The sequence below is a fragment of the Pseudopipra pipra genome, chromosome 23, assembly GCF_036250125.1.
Source record: "Pseudopipra pipra isolate bDixPip1 chromosome 23, bDixPip1.hap1, whole genome shotgun sequence".
Taxonomy (NCBI): domain Eukaryota; kingdom Metazoa; phylum Chordata; class Aves; order Passeriformes; family Pipridae; genus Pseudopipra; species Pseudopipra pipra.
The window spans coordinates 3980176-3996371 of NC_087571.1; the positions used below are offsets into that span (position 1 = coordinate 3980176).

The following is a 16196-nucleotide window of genomic DNA, read 5'->3' on the forward strand; positions in this document are numbered from 1 at the left end:
TTGCAGAATGGCTTTCCCTCGGCGGCCCCCCTGAGTTTGGGGAGGAGGGGGGGGCTGGAGGCTTGGGCACAGCAACGGTGTAAATTGCAAATTGAAGTGCCAAAACCAGTCTGGCCTGTGCAGGTCACTGGAGTAGACACAGCTCTTGCCTGAAAGCATTTGTAATCTAAAACCCTGTGCTATTCCCATTGGAGGTAATGACAAAACTCCATGTGATTGCAAACGGAACAGGATTAGACCTTAACTAAATAAAAGGACCTTTTTTTTCCCCTCCTTTCCCCCCCCCCACCCTTTTTTTTTTTTTTTGTGGTCACCAGATACTCGTTACCCACGACACATTCAAACAGCTTTTGTCCAGGGATCTTAACAACCGAATTTAGTCTGGAATAAAACTTCTTTTCCTCACTTTAAGGCAGGTTTGGAAAGACAAGATTTGAAAAGAGAATTCCCATCTGTTATTGAAGCATTTAATCATTCTTTAAAAGCCAGCACAGTTTTATTTTCTCTGGGGAGCGAGCAGCATTAGCTGAGGCATAAAGCAAACTACACCAAGTGCAGAAAAAACTCACCCTGATGTCCTGTTTGACAAACTGACCTGCGGGTCACAACCTGAGTTTATTGATCTGTGGGGCCTTGTCTGGGTGTCGGGCATGTTTTCTGGACTTTGGTTTCAGCTGCATTCCTGACTTCTGAAAGAGTAGGGGGTGTGGATTTCTACTAGGAGTAACCACTGGGAAGGAAGTAATGTTCATTAAGTGTGCAGGCAGTGCAGGACTAAGCATGCTCAGTGAAAAAGCTTTTTCTCCTTTGCCTGTCAAGCCCCAGGTTTGAACTCATTCCAGAATGCCGGATTTACTTTTCTTGGGGAAGAAACAGTACCTGCCTGGGCTGCATTTTTTCCTTCCCTCCTCAGAAGACTGGAAACAATATTCTTTTGATGCCAGTAACGTGCCTGCCTGCAAGTGGGAATCTTGCCCTGGAGAAGGAGACAAACTTTGGTACCTGTGAAACGAAGACTCCTTAGGTCAGTAAGAGGCTCAGAGGGACTTTGTGAGCAGCTCTTGGCTTTTTAACCACAGCTTTTGTCCCTGCTCTCCTCTCTCCCTTCCCATCCTCAGCCAGGGCTGAACTTTTTCCCCCAAAAGTTTAGCAGCTTTCTGGTTGTTCCTTCTCTGTGCTAAGGTAAAACTTGGTTTAAGTGAAACCAGCCTGAGATTGCTCAGCTTAAAAACCTGAGTTGCTGGGAGCATGGAGGTTTATTTTCTTTACTTTTTCCTCTTCTTTTTTCTTTTCTTTCTCCTTTTTTTTAGTGGTTCCTATAAATGCAAGCCTGTGCTTCCAGCTTGTGTTTTAAAAGCCTGTTCCCCCTTCTCTCCCCGCCCTCTCCCTTAGAGCTGAAAATGAGACTCGTTCTTGAATAATAAACTGTATGTTATCAAGCAAATCTTGTGCCTTGTTCATGTGATCGTTTCCAGCCCCAGCATCGATGGGTTTTTTTTGCCTTTTAATCCTTTTCCAGTCCTTTCTGGAAAATGAATTGCAAAACTCTTAGCAGAGAGGTGAGAGAAAGCAATTTTACTTGATAACTAAATTTTACTTGATGGCTAAATTTTTCAGCTTTTAAATTTTTAAGTGCTCTCTACTTTGGGGGTTTAAAAGCATATTTAGAACTCCTGTCTCTTGAGGATTCAAAATATTCCCAACCTTGAAGTGGGGAAGGAAAATAATTCCCTTTTTTTTTGAGACTTTGTGCTGCCTAATGGAGATTTTTCTGAACACAGGCCAAATGGTCAAGAAACAAAATGCCCACTGAATAAGAAGTGAAATGGGCTCAAATAATTAGAAACTGCCTGTAGTTAATGATTGTTTGAAGTAGGTCAGAAACATTTGGCAGCTTCTGGTGTTAAATTTTGTCCTCTGCTATACTTTGGATTGGTCATATTGTTTGTCAGAAGTTAGGACTGAAGTTTGTGTATGCAAGGAGTAGGTACAGCCTCTGATATTTGAATTCTATGAACTTTAGAAACTGGAGATAACTGAAGAATTAACTTTGATGCGTGCCAATGTAAAATCCTTGTGTGTAACAGCTTTATATTGATATTTATTATTTGGTTCTTGTGAACTGGAAGTTGACAAAGGATCTCAGGAGGAAAAAAGGGGGTAGCAGGTTAGTCCTGATTCGTACTCAGAGGGTTGGAAGTGCAGAATATCTTTGCAAACTACACCAGTGGTGCTGCTGCTCAGCCCTCTCAGCTGGAAACTGGGCAGAAACCCCCTCAGCTCCTCTTCTGTGCCAAGGAGCACAGAGAAGGGAGTGGGGTTTGTGGGATCCCACTGGGATTACCTGCCCTGTGCCCGTGGAGGGACAGGGAGCAGCCAGGCCAAGCAGAAGGAATCTGCAAATACCCAAAGCTGGAGCTCTCTGATCTTTGCCTGCATTTATCCCCCTGAGATCCAAGGAAGCTTTTGATGAGGGCAGGCTGGGCAATACCTTTGTGTTTTTCCTCCTCTTTGATTTAGGAACCTGGGGGGGGGGTTGTGGTGCTGCAGAGGGACACGGTGTGGCCACAGGGGTCTGTCCCCTCTGTGCCTCCCACCCCTCCATTTCCTCGGCTGGGAAATGGGGAGGCTCCTTTGGGAGGGACTTGGCGTATTTATGGAAGGAAAAAAAATGCCTTGTGCTTACAGAGGAGTGATAAATCCAGGCTGGAAAGCTGCACATCCTCTTTTGAGTTCTGAACATTAACTTTTGGAGGTTCCCCAGGTCCCCTCAGGGGATTTCTCCTCGATCCAATGGCAGTGGGAAGGCAAATTATTGTCCTTACCCAGGCACAAACAACGTGGCCTCCCCCATTGTTCATTTTCAGGTATCCATGCTGGAGGAATCCAGCTCTGTACAAACCCACCTCACGTGCAAAATAATAATCAGGGGCAGGAAATGTTTTGGGATTGTTCCATTTCCCCTCCTAAGGGTTGAGATTTCGCAATTTACAGGATTGCAGAAGTGGAAAACAGCTTTTAGTCTGTGGAGCCCAGGCTGTACCCACCCTACCTGTGATGTACAATTGTCATGTCCACTAAATAAATATCCCCCAGATCTTGCCCATAAACTATTTAGCCTCGTGCCCATCTTTATTTTCATCCTTTTATGTTTATATACAATCCTCATATCTATATATTTATCTGTATATAGATATCTTCCTTCACCTTCCCAGGTATTCCCAAGGCAAGTCTACTCCTGTTCCGTGGTTGGATTTAAATCCTTCTGTATTTTTAAAACAAGAGAGGGGAATTCCACAGTTCCTGGAAAGGCCCAGGTCTTTCTAAGGTTTCATTTACCTCCAGAGTGGAGCAAGCCATGGCAAATGTGTGGAGCCTTGTTTTCTCTCTTTTATTTGTGTGCTGAATTCTGTTTTTTTTGGGGGGAAAACTTAAAATGTGTGTGTCCTGAGCTCCACGTGCGATTTTGCTCTTTGAAATGGAGATCTGGGTTCTGAAACCAGCCCTAATCCATAGGCAGGGGCGAAACTGGGATGGAGGAAGCAGGATGGGAGGAATGGGTTGGATCCCATCACCTGGAGCCCCCTTTGCTGTGAGGCTGTTCCTGCCCTGGGATGTGCAGAGCAGGAGCCCAGGGGGTTTTTGGGAGAGTTCATCCAGGCAGCTTCCTTGTTTCAGTGCTTACATATCTCTTTTTTTTTTTGGAGATGGTGATTGCTCAGAGCCTTTGGAATAGCAGGATGTCAAGACCCATCTGAAACACCCTGGCTAAGTCCCTGGGAAATGGGACCAGCTGGTCCAGCCCCCACATGGGTGTATCTCTGATGGGTCATTCTTGACCTACAGATGCTAAATGTGATCTGTGCAGATAAAGTCCCCTTGTGATTGTTGGAATGTCCTCCAAAAGTGGGCAGGGAAGTGTAAAACGAGCAGGGGATGATTTATTTTGGAGAGAGCTGAGCTGGATGACATTGAAGGCACTGATGTCAGAATGCCCAACTGGATATTTTCATGTCTGGCACACAGAAGTGCAAGGCAAAAACTGATAATGGGACCTCAGGCTGGATTTTAGGGCATCACAGGCAGCACTGTGCATTATCACCCTGGGCTTTGTCCTTGGGAAGAGCCAAGGAACAGCAGGGCAAGTCACTGCAGGCTGTTCTGTCTAATGTTTGACCAGGATCATGTGCCTCAAAACACTCCTGGGAAACATCTTGGATGTGTCTCTCTGCCCGTTTTCCCTGTCCCCAAGACTAGCACATGGAATTAGTGGCAGGGAATGAGCCATGTAGGAGCTGGAAGCCTGTGGTCTGCCTGAAATCATCTTTACAAGTTCATGGTAAAACACTTTCCCTCAAAGTGCTGACTTTACTCTAATTTTTCCCAAAAGGCAGAGAGTTGCTGCAGGTGTTGCTGCATCATTTGAGACGTGGGACAGTGACTGTAAGCAAAAGACAACCCTCTAGTGCAGCACTGGTATTAATGGTGAATTAATTTATTTTGCAGGTAGCAGAGGAAAGGAAAGCAATTCTATTTACCATATTGCTCACAGACTCCACAAATGTAAGTACAAATACAGTTATTTTGCCATAGGTGGAAGTGTGAGTCTAATGATCAAAGCACAATGCAGATACAAATGTTGTGTGGGTTTTAAAACAAACAAACAAACAAGGAGGTCAGGGGAAAGGCACTTATTTGACATTTTCTTGCTGGCTTTGCAGAAAATCAGGGTTCATTTGGATTTAGATCCTGCTGCTTTTGGGCCAGAGTTGTCTCTGGAGAAGTCTGGGAGGGACAGAAGAGGAGAAAAGCTTTTAGCTCTGTCTGTTGAGAAACCTCCTGGGTAGCAATTTCAAAAACTCCTGCGGGACTGAGAAGTTAAACTCCTATTTTTAGAAGTATTGGGGGAGCTTTAAATCAGGCTTTAAAGCTTTCAGGAACCTGGAAAGGCAGGTGGGAACCCTGTGGGATCTGTGAAGTGTCTGCACAGGTTATGTGCCTCACTTTGAGAGTTAATACTTAACTCACCACAGGGACATTTAGTAAAAACCACTCGACTCCTGCATGAATCTTCATATATCCATATCCTTATAAATCTTATATCTCCTCCTTTCAGAGGAGCTGGGATTCATAAATGCTAAAACCCGAGTTTAAGGTTCTCAGTGGATGTAAGTGATTTTTTGAATATATTATCCACTGCATTTAAAATCACAAGTGAGAGTAATGAAAGCAACACACACATGAATATCTGTTGGTGCCTCCTGGACTTGTTTCTGAGTTCATTGAAGTTCAGGGGATTTTTTTTTTTTTTGGTTTGAGGCAGCCACTTGAGAGGCTGCAAAATTCAAGCTGAAGTTTGGTGCAGGTTCTGCTCGCTGGGAAAAAGTTTTTAGAGTTGCAGCCTGGGCCAGAGTTCAGCCTCTGGGTCTCCTTCCCGGGCAGGGATGCAAAGAGACAGAATTTTCTGCCTCGATATGCAAATTCCCCATAGAAATGGGGCTTTTCTGAGCTGCCTCTTGGGGTTCAGGTGGTTGAAAAAACGAGCTTTGTGTTCCCAAGGCAGCAGGGACTGGGGTTTCTCCAAAGTGCCTTTGTCTGGGGATATGCAAAGCCATCAATGCGTCATTCTTTCTGCTTCAGCTGGTAGAGACTCCCATCTTCTCTATTGATTTTACCCAGAATTCTTCCTGCCCTTGAAGGTGTGACCTGTACCTCAGGCTAATTTATTTCTGTCATGGCTGCAGCATATTTTAGAGGGCAGAGGGGGTAGGAGAGAGAACAATGCATTCAACATGGAATATAAATCCCAAGTCTGTAGCCTTCAGACATTCCAGTACATCCCCTGCTCCATTCTCCCCTTTGGCATTCTGCACGGTCTTGGATTAAAAAAGGGGGGAGAAAAAGAAAAAAAAGGGGGCAGGCATTTGTATAACTAATCAGGTGAGCCGTTCTGGGTAATCCCTTTGGTCACACATCCTGCCATGTATATTAAAATTTGCTGGGCTTCTAAACCATTTACAACGACATCCCAGTTTGTGAGCCCAGCTGCAAAGTCTCACCTTGATGGCCCAGAAGTGTCTCAGATCTGAGCACTGAAAATTTGTGTTGTGGGATGTGGATGGACAAAGGCTTCAGTTTTGTGCTGAGAACTCATTTTGGGCCCTGGCCGCGGGGAGTGTGATGGATTATTTTCCTTTTCTTTAATTGTATCTTTTGTGGCGTCACATATTCTTTCCTGCTCAGTTTTTATAGACTTAAATGTAAACTTGGGTGATGTGTAAGCACAGAAGTTTGAACTCCACAAAGCACCTGGCCCCTCTCATTATTCTGCTGAACTCACTGGGGTTTGCTCTCATGACCTTTCCCTCCTGCCCCAGGATTTCCCTGGGGAAAAACATGTTGCTTCCACGTTCCCCTGGAGAAACAGGGTGACCTGGGCTGTGGAAAACTCTGCTGGAAAACTTTGTTGGACTGGTATGGTGTCCTTGGGATGCCTGGTGTTTTATGGACTCCTTCCTCCCACCTAGCCTGGGTTTTTGACCAAACTGGAGGCACAAAGCAGTGACCCCTGGATCACCAGTGGGATGATGGTGATGTTGGGGCTCGTTGAGTTCTGCAGCAGAGCAGAGGCAGCTTTAAGGAGTTCACAAAAAGCAAAGTCACTGCTTTGCTTGGAAATTTAGGGCTCATTCTTCAGGACTGTTGACCCAGGAGTACCTGGGCTGGGGTCACTGCTGTGGGTCAGGGCAGAGAGGCTGGGAAGGTCAGGCTTCAGAGGGATGCCCAGAGCTCTGGACCTGAAGTGTGAGAGATTTCCAGGTGATTTGCTGGGAGCTGCTGCCACAGAAAGCACTAAATTAGCCTGGGATGACTGAGTTTAGTGAAACTTCAACCAGTCTGCCCTGAATTCAGGGTTTACAGTTAAATCTTGTTACTTGCCGTGTGATTTGTTTTCTGAGTGGGTTTGTGCTGTGCAGCCATAAATGTTTGTTTTCCTTCCCCCCAAAGATTTTTGTGCAGGGAATCACTCAGAGACATTTCTGTAGAGGGGAAAAGTAGAACAGAAGGTATCGATTCAGAGTGGAAATGAGAATAAAAATAAGGTTTATGATTTCTTCAAGGGGCAAAGAGATGTTGTACCATAGGCAATTAAATGGTCCGTTGGTGTCTTTCCCCACCTTCACTTTCTTCATTGTGGCAAAGATATATAAATATATATTTGTATGTGACCTCCACCAAGATACTGGTTATTCTCAGGGAACAAAGCAGCCAGGGCTGGGCATTCAAGCATGTAGTCTCCTTGTATCTTGGCATCTTTGTGTTTATGGGTCTCACTCTTTTCACTTTGCCCCCAACAGCAATAAAGTCAAACAAGATCCGGTCTTTTCAGAGCATTGCCACTCTCCTAAAACAGATGGAGGGAGGGAGGGAGGGAGGGAAAGGCAGTCCCAGCACAGAAAAGACCCTGTGCTTCTGTAAATTATTTCTTGGACCTGAAGGAGAGGGGGAGAAATGCCAACATTTGACTGATACCTGGTACCAGCTCCCCTTGAGATCCAGCACCTCACCTGGGATCCAATTTATATCTCTCTGATAACACCAGTCCTGGATAGAACCCACCTCATGGGGTTTTTTTGGGAGCATATCACTGGAGAAGAGTTGCCCAAAATGTCTTTTCCCCAGTTTTTCCATGGGGGTCCCATGTTTAGTTGAAATGGGAAAATATTGGGTGGTTTATAACTCGGAGGGGAACCTGAAGATCTTGGTGTTTGTTTCTTCCACTCTCCTGTCGCCACTACCACAATATTTTTGTGCTTTAGGCATAAATGGATGTGAGTGGCTCTGTGACTTTTATGTATCCCTGTATTTTTTTGTGCATCCCTGTGTATTTTGTGCAAGATACCCAGGTTTTGGCAGAGCTCTTCAGCTCTCAGTGCAGAGGGTGTCGTGGGACAGCAGGAAGGTTCCTGCTCTGGGCACTTTGGCTCCTTCTGAGTCTCAGTTTCACCTTCACATCGTTATGGCCTTTCCTTTAGTTTGCCTTTTCTCCCTGCCGTGTGGGATGGCCCCCACTGGATGGGTTTGGAAATTCAGAAGGAAAAATACAACAATTAAAACTGCCCTCAAGTGCCTTCCTGAGGAGCTGCTGGGCTTGGGTTTGTTTTAGACTCCTCAGCGTGTCTGAATCCAGTTCACATTTGCTCCATGTCCTGTTGCTGTCCTAGAAGTCTTAGAAATAAGTCCTAGAAAAAAGGATTTTTCCTCCTTTGCTGTCTGTCCCACAGAGGTATCTGTGTGCTCACTTTTAACCCCAGAGGCAGCCACGTGTCAGTGATGGGAGAAACGAGTCCCAGGGCTGATGGCAGGAGCAGAGAGTTCCAGCACTGCAAAGAAATGCTGGAGATAAGATGCACAAGGTGCAGAGGGAGATTTTTAGCAGTGAAAAGCATTCCAGTAATGCAGCTGAGAGGTTATTATTTAACATCTCACAAGCCAAAAACATCTCTCAAAGTTTTCTGGCGTGGGAGAACCACCCAAAGATGGGTCTGAGAAGGGATGGTTGCAAAATAATTTAATATGTGAGATGGCCTCTCGTGTGCTCCCCAGATGTCCAATCCCATATGTCTGTCCTGTTAGGCTGATTATGGAATACATGCATTTATAGCTCAGAGCAAAGGGAGGATTGATTTCTTTCTAGAGTGGTGTGGATGTCGCTGTGTTCAAGATAATTAGACATTAGAACTGAGCTGAAAGGGAGCATTATTGCACATGGAGATGTAAAGAACTGTGGGCTTGTCTACACTGGGATGGGCAGAAGTTAATTCATATTAAACTGGTGATGAATGGATAAAATGCATTAAACTGCACTGAGCCCCTTTGTGGTCACTCTTGTTCATGGTGGAAAGTGATTTTGTTTCAATTTGACTCGCTTCCAAACTAAATTTAGTGAAATCTAATTCAGGCCACTCTGATGGTGAAGTGAACCATCTAAACAGGGATTTAAGTAGTGCTCGACTAACTTACCTCAAAAATTAACATGGTTTGATTATTCTGAGTGCTCTGGTGTAGACATTCTGTGCTTTGCCCACTTTTCATTTTATTATTCACTCCTTGTAGAATTTGGACTTTTTGCCTTTAAGGCTGAGCTCCAAGGCAGTGTGCTAATTTCAGCTTTCATAAAATAAAAAAGGCATGATTTGTAGCACAGAACAAACGGAGAATGTTAACCCCAAAGGTGTCAATGTGTAAATTCAAGTAATTTTAGACTAATTTTCAAGGTGTACTTTTGAAAGTTGGGATTTGTTAATGCTGAAGATGATTCTGTATCCTGGGGGGAGTGATGGATATTGAATTTTAGTCGGTGTCATAACTGGAAATCTGACCTCTGTGAAGTCCAGCTCAGGGCTTAGCACTGAATTATTCCATACAAAGAGGGAAAACAACTTGGCTGAGGGATATCCATGGGATGAAATTCGGTTGCGTGTGATTTTTGGACTTACAGAATCATGGAATGATTTGGGTTGGAAGGAACATCAAAGATCATCCCATTCCACCCCCTGCCATGGGCAGGGACACCTTCCACTATCCCAGGTTGCTCCAAGCCCCGTCCAACCTGGCCTGGGACACTTCAGGGATGGACACAACCTGTCCAAGTCCGGCTGGAACTCCCAAAGATGAGCACAGGCAGGGAATTCAGGTCAGTGTGTTTGGAAGCTCAGCCTAAATGTAAAAATCTGGGTCAGACTATGTGGCTGAATGTGAAAACAAGCTCAGTTCCACTCCGAGTACAGCCCTGGGGCTGCAGAGAGCAGGTGAGATGGAGCCATGAACACTCACCCTGAGCTTTAGAGGCCCCTTGAACCCAACTCACAGGTGACAGCACAGACTGAAGGCACCCAGGACGTGGTGATGAGAGTTCCTTGGTTCCTTAAACCATGGAAATGTGTAAACTGACACCTAAAATGTGACTGACACCTAAAACTTTGCTATTAGTCTATTTAGAAGTAGAGGTATTCGACAGACCTGTGTTGGGTGGAGGCATAATAATTTTATATAGATTGGGACCAAGGAAAACAGGAGCCTGTTGGGTTTCACTTCCATTTGTGTTGCTGGATTCCTCTGTAAGCTGGAGGGGCAAGTAATTTAAGAGCTCTGTGTGTCTCAGTTTCTTCACTTGTCAGTTGGGGGAATTACTTCACAGGGGACTGGTGGTATCATTATAATGATGCTTGCAATGAGCTTTCATATGCTGGGTAGAAGAGTGGGAGCGTTAACATGTACAAGAGAAAAAGAAAAAAGTAGGTTAGCCTGTCTGAGCTTGTCATGCTTCTCCTGTGTCAGCAGACTCGGGGAGACAAGAGAAAGGAGAGGAAGAGAGATCAAAAGAATACATTAAATTAAAAAGTAAACAGAGAAAGTTAAACTTGAAGCAGCGAGGAAGGAGTTGCACGGGGCCTGTTCTGGGCTTGGCTGCGTTAACTTCCCTTCCTCATCGTGGGCCAGGATCTTTGTCATCCACAACCCACCTCCAAAATTCACCAGGCAGCCCCTGTGTCCTCCCTTTAGGGACTCCCTAAAGCACAGGCTGCACCTGGAGCAGCTAATGCTGGACTCCAACGCTGAGCTTGAAGTAATGCAAGGCTGACGTTGGATTTACATGTTCTCCCTTCTCCCACAGACACCAGAGAGTTAATTCACCTCTCCGTGCCTGCAGTGGTGCTCCTCCAAAGGCTGCTGCAGCCACACAAGGCAGCAGTGCTGGCAAACAGCTTTCAGAGCCTGCTTTTCTCCCCTCCCTCTCTGTTGGGGTGGGAGCAAGAGGTGTCTGTGCAGGACAGTTGCTTCCCCTGGGCTTTGTCACCACCGGGCTGGGCTGGCTGCAGCACTGTCCACTGCTCCCTCAGCTGCCAGGGCAAGGAGGCAGCTCTGCCCAAGTGTTTCAGCTCCCTCAGCTGCCAGGGGAAGGAGGCAGCTCTGCCCAAGTGTTTCAGACCACACTGGACAAGGCTTGGAGCAACCTGCTCCAGGGAAAAGTGCCCCTGCCCGTGGCAATTTGTCAGAACCCAAAAATCTTTAAGGTCCCTCCCAACCCAAACCCTCCTGTGATTCTGTGACCAGAGGTAGTTTTGAGCTGTTGGTTGTGTTCTGTTGAGCTTAATCTGTTCTGTCTGTTCATGAAATAGGCCAAGGAATCTTTATATGCACATCTATAATATGGTAAGTTTTCCATATAAAATAGGCTGAGAAGAACAAAAAGCACATGGGGGGAAAATTCCTGACAGTCAATATCTGAAGGGTTAGTTATATTTTTACAGAATTATAGGTCAAACACTAGGCTGCCAAAAGCAATCATACCAGCTGTAATCTTCTTTAACTGTATCCAGTCAGAAAAGATGAAAAATTGTTTTTCTGCCTTTGAAGAATGGAAATATCTTTTCCCATATCCACTCTGACCTGTTTTACTGTAACAGATTCTGGATCCACTCAGCTAAATCATCATAAGCAGGGTGTGATGGAAACAAATTGCACCACAAAGCTTATCCTAAAACTCTGCCTTTTGCACCTTCAGCAGCTGGGTAGTTTTTGAAGAAAAAGTGCTCAATTTGCATCCTTAAGCCTCCTCCATCTGCCTTATCTGTGGCAAAGCTGGGCTACTTGGAACCGTGGGCTGTGCTGTATAATCTTATTTTTACACATGGTCAGGCTGTTTTGCTGTGTGTCATCTGAAATGCAGCCTTCCTTTTTGGAAAGCCACAGAGCGACCACGAGCTTCCCCCGAGGTGCCCCGAGAACAGGGAGCTTTTCAAACGGCCCCGAGGAGGAAAAATAAGAGGGGTTAGAATGGGGCAGCAACAGAAAACAAAAAGGGGGAGATGGAATCTCTCAGGGCCTGTCCCCCAGGCAGCTGAGCTGGTAGAACACCTGTGGTGGGGTAGCAAGACCCTGAGAGAGGCAAAGCAGCTGCTTGAACGGGATGAGGTTCAACCAGGCCAAGTGCCGGGTCCTGCACTTTGGCCACAACAACCCCCGGCAGCTCCAGGCTGGAACAGAGGGGCTGGAGAGCAGCCAGGCAGGAAGGGAGCTGGGAGTGGGGATGGACAGGGAGCTGAACAGGAGCCAGAGTGTGCCCAGGTGGCCAAGAAGGCCAATGGATCCTGGCCTGGCTCAGGAACAGGGTGGCCAACAGGTCCAAGGAAGTGATTCTGCCCCTGGACTCAGCACTGGTGAGGCCACCCCTGGAGTGCTGTGTCCAGTTCTGGGCCCTCAGCTCAGGAAGGACATGGAGGGGCTGGAGCAGGTCCAGAGGAGAGCAACGAGGCTGGGGAAGGGACTGGAGCACAAGTGCTGTGAGGAGAGGCTGAGGGAGCTGGGGCTGTTCAGCCTGGAGAAGAGGAGGCTCAGGGGAGACCTCCTCACTCTCTGCAACTCCCTGACAGGAGGGGGGAGCCGGGTAGGGGTTGGTCTCTTTTCCCAGGCAACCATCAGCAAGACAAGAGGTCTTGGTCTTCAGCTGTGCCAGGGGAGGTTTAGGTTGGATATTAGAAAGAATTTCTTTCCAGAGAGGGTGCTCAGCCATTGGAATGGGCTGCCCAGGGAAGGGGTGGATTCTCCATCCCTGGAGGTTTTTAAGATGAGACTGGATGTGGCATCAGTGCCATGGGCTGGGAACCACAGCGGGGTTGGATCGAGGGTTGGACTTGATGATCTCGGAGGTCCCCTCCAACTTGGGTTCCTCAGCAGGGCAAGCAAATGTCAGGTGAGGTTTGTAAGTACTAGTTTGAAGTGTTAGCAAACGTGAGATGTACCAGAGAAGATTATTTAGCTTTTAATTCAGAACTGCAGATGGCAAGTGAGTCGTATCTGCTGTAGAAAATAAGGGTTATCGAGTCATTCCCTCAGCCTCTTTATTTTTTGACTTCATTCACTATACTCTGCTTAGCTGGTGGATGGTCAGTGATGCCATAAAATAGAGGCCACCTCTGGTATTTACAGACTTCTGCTTGTTTTCATGGTTCCCTGATTGTCCTGTGTCTCTGCTTACCCTCTGTGCCATCCTCTGAGGGCGTCAGACAGTTGAACAGCCTGGTTCTTGTTCCTCTTAAAGGACTTCCCCCCCTCCCCTTCTTCTGTGCTTTTGTGCAAGCCAAGTAGCAGCCACTTTCCATTTTCCTAGTGGTACCTAAGCAGTAAGGAAGGCTGGCCACTGGCCAATTCATTTAAACCTCTAGAATAATAGTTTGCTCTCTAATGAATAGTCTGGCTTTAAATCTCTCCATTCAGTCGTGGTGGCACTCCTGAAGTTGACAGGTACTTATGAGACGCCGAGGAAAGGTCATTTGTTGGGTGTTACTTTCATTGATTTGTCCAGAGAACCTTCCAGTCATTCCTCTCAGCTCTTCAAAGGCAATAAAAAGAGACAAAACCCAGGCAGAAAATTCATTCATTTTCTCATATTTGCTTCAGAAGTCACAAATAACCCATTTTAAGGAGGCAGTTTTCTGTTTTCTGGCGAATATCCCAGGATTCAGCTTCACAGTTGGCATCATCTTATTGTGATGAGGGAAACTGAGGCACAGAGGGAGGGGAGGGTTTGTGCAGAACATCAGCCCTGGGTGCTGATCTTGGACTGGAATTTGGGGGCTCCCTGGGACTGGCTTGCAGAGAGCTGGAGCAACCCTGCTGTAACTGGATTTATTGCTGACTTCATCCTCCTTCCCCTGTACCCATAAATCAAACGCTACCATTTTCTTCCTGAAGCTGGAACTTAATGAACCTAAAAGCAATCTGAGGAAGCAGCACAAAAACTGGCTGTGCTGAAGCCCTGTTCCATTTGCAAAGGAGAACCAAGAGCATCGGCAAAGTTAATTTTGCTGTAACTTTAATTTACTTTACACAGGGGTTGCCAGTCATATATTTCAAGAACTTGATGCCTGAGAGGATAAAGTTTGGAGTGACTTGGACATCTCTCAGACCTTGCTGGGAGGGAATGGCTGCTCTCTGGGTTGATGGTTGGACTTGATAGTCTTTTCCAACTGTAATGATTCTTTTATCTGCTTACAGTGGACAAGAATGGGCTTAAATCACACAGTTTTGGACCTCATTCTGAATTTTCCTCTGGGAACTTAGGTGGTTGGAGGAGATAAATGTGATCAATGTTTGTGCAGGGCCTCTCAAAATGCTGTAAGGGAAGAGTAGAAACCTGCCTGTGGATGTGGAGCTCCAGCCACTGCTCACAAGTCACTGCAATTGCTCTTGGAAAGCTGAATGTGTGTGAGAAGAGGATGGAGAACTGTTAGAAATTAGGCCCTACAGCATTAAAAATGGGAGACTGAGTAAAAGCTCCTTTATCAGAACAGGTCACCCCAGCAGAGTCACAGAGATCTGGGGATCAGCCTTGGCATGGGTGGCACAGAAGTCAGGGAAATTGGGGTAGGAGAAGGGGACAAAGGGGTTTGGTGTTGTAGCATTAAAGCCAAAGTGAGAGGGAGTAGGAAGGTACCAGAAAAAGGGTTTGTGTGGACCTGCAGGTGGGGCTGGGAAGTTGGAACCTGTTAAGATAATGCAGGAGAAAGTCAGTGGAGCAAGGAGTGCTGTGGCCAGGGCAGAGCATGGCATGAACAGGAACATTTCCAGCTGCAGATAAGAGCAGAGCACGCCCCAGGTGAAGAGTTCTCAGCCCAGGGAAGTTATTAAGTGTCTGAATTCCTGGCCCCTGGCCTGAGGATATTGTTAAGAGAGGAATGAAGTCAAGCGTGGACCCCCACTATGACTTGGCTGGATTATATTTAATATTTAAGCCTTTAAAAGTGGAGTGAACTGTGTGGGAGCTCCTCTTAAAGAAGGAGGAGTCCCTGGTGATGGGCTGTGAGCATTCTCCATGACTTCTGTTCAAGCAAACCAGCAAATGAGCTCGGTGTGAAAAGAAACTTTGGAGAATTGATGCTTTTCAGTGATTCCCAAATCCTAATTACTCCTCTCTCCTTTTTGCTTTGGTTTGGTTGCAGCCAAGGGTGGCAGAGTTTGTGGCTCTCGGGTGATGCAGCATGAAGCTGCTCAAAAACAAAATAATGCCTGGTTTGGTTTTTCCTGTAGCAGTTGTACTTTCCAGAGGACAAAACATTCTGTGTTATCCCTGTTGGATTGAGGGGAGTGGAGGGTTGGGGAAAGGAAGTGACTCGACCCCCAGCAAAATGATTTTGTGTGGACAAAAATGAAACCCAGGGTCTTCTCTTGATGGAGAGAAATTGGTCAGACTGGAGCATTTTCTTCAGGGTACAGGATGGAAAATCTGATTTAGAAATTGGCCATTTTGCAGATCAGACCATCCCAGGAACTGAAGGTTATTTGGGAAGGAAACAAAGTGTTAGTCCAAAGATGACTGAAGTCGCTGGAATTCTTTCCATGGGAGCAAATCTTTGTGTAACAGGCAAGATAACACTCAATGAACTATTTCCCAGCTCAGTCCTCAGGCTCTGCAATAACTAATAAATAAACAGTGCCCTTCTTTCACAGCATGGTCACCTGTTGGGTTTCCATATGGAAAATGGTCCATATTGGTGATAAGGAGGGGTCAGACTCTGTGATCTATACATACCCCTGAATTCTTTCCTAGGGTCAGTTGACTCCTGCTTGGAGCAGGAGGGAAGGGCAAAAAAAAATGGAGGTGAGGTGGAATTGCAGCAACAAAAGCGAAAAAGAGAGGAAGCAGAAGGTATTTACTTCTCACCTGCCTCAAATTACCCTGCAGCAGAGAGCAGGGAGGAGGAGGAGGAGGAGGAGGAGAAGTGGTGCTGGGAACAAAAGGCTTTTCTGAGGTGCCACGCACCAAGGTGGGAGCTCTGTGCTCCTCAGGAGTTTGGTTTCCCCAGACAGCCCCATCCCATGGAAGGGCTGGGAAAGGGGCTCCCTGGTGACACTCAGGCTCTGTCCTGGGGCTGGCCAGCGTTTTGCTGGCAGGGTAATGTTACAGTTGTCCCCCAACTCGTTCCATATTGGCGTTTGATCCCGGCAGAACGGGGAAAAGCCGGTCAATACGGTTCTCATTAGCCAAAAAAGCTGGGCCATGCTGGAGTCATTAGTAGTTTGTTGATTGAGTTAACTGTGCAAGGAGGGCTGTGACTGATCATCTGCATTCTCATTAAATATCCCTCAGTCCCGGGGAGTTTGTTAGGGAACTGCTTGGAAGACAGGAGGAA

General features: G+C 46.4%; 1 long non-coding RNA gene across 1 annotated transcript in view; it reads left to right on the top strand.

Annotated features, from left to right (window-relative positions):
- Window positions 1-701: 701 nt before the first annotated feature.
- Window positions 702-16196, top strand: part of LOC135401862 (uncharacterized) — a 38907-nt gene continuing 23412 nt past the window's right edge. The window contains exons 1-2 of the long non-coding RNA XR_010424944.1: window positions 702-1024; window positions 4507-4563. This is a non-coding gene — a long non-coding RNA (uncharacterized LOC135401862). The remainder of the gene's footprint in view (window positions 1025-4506; window positions 4564-16196) is intronic.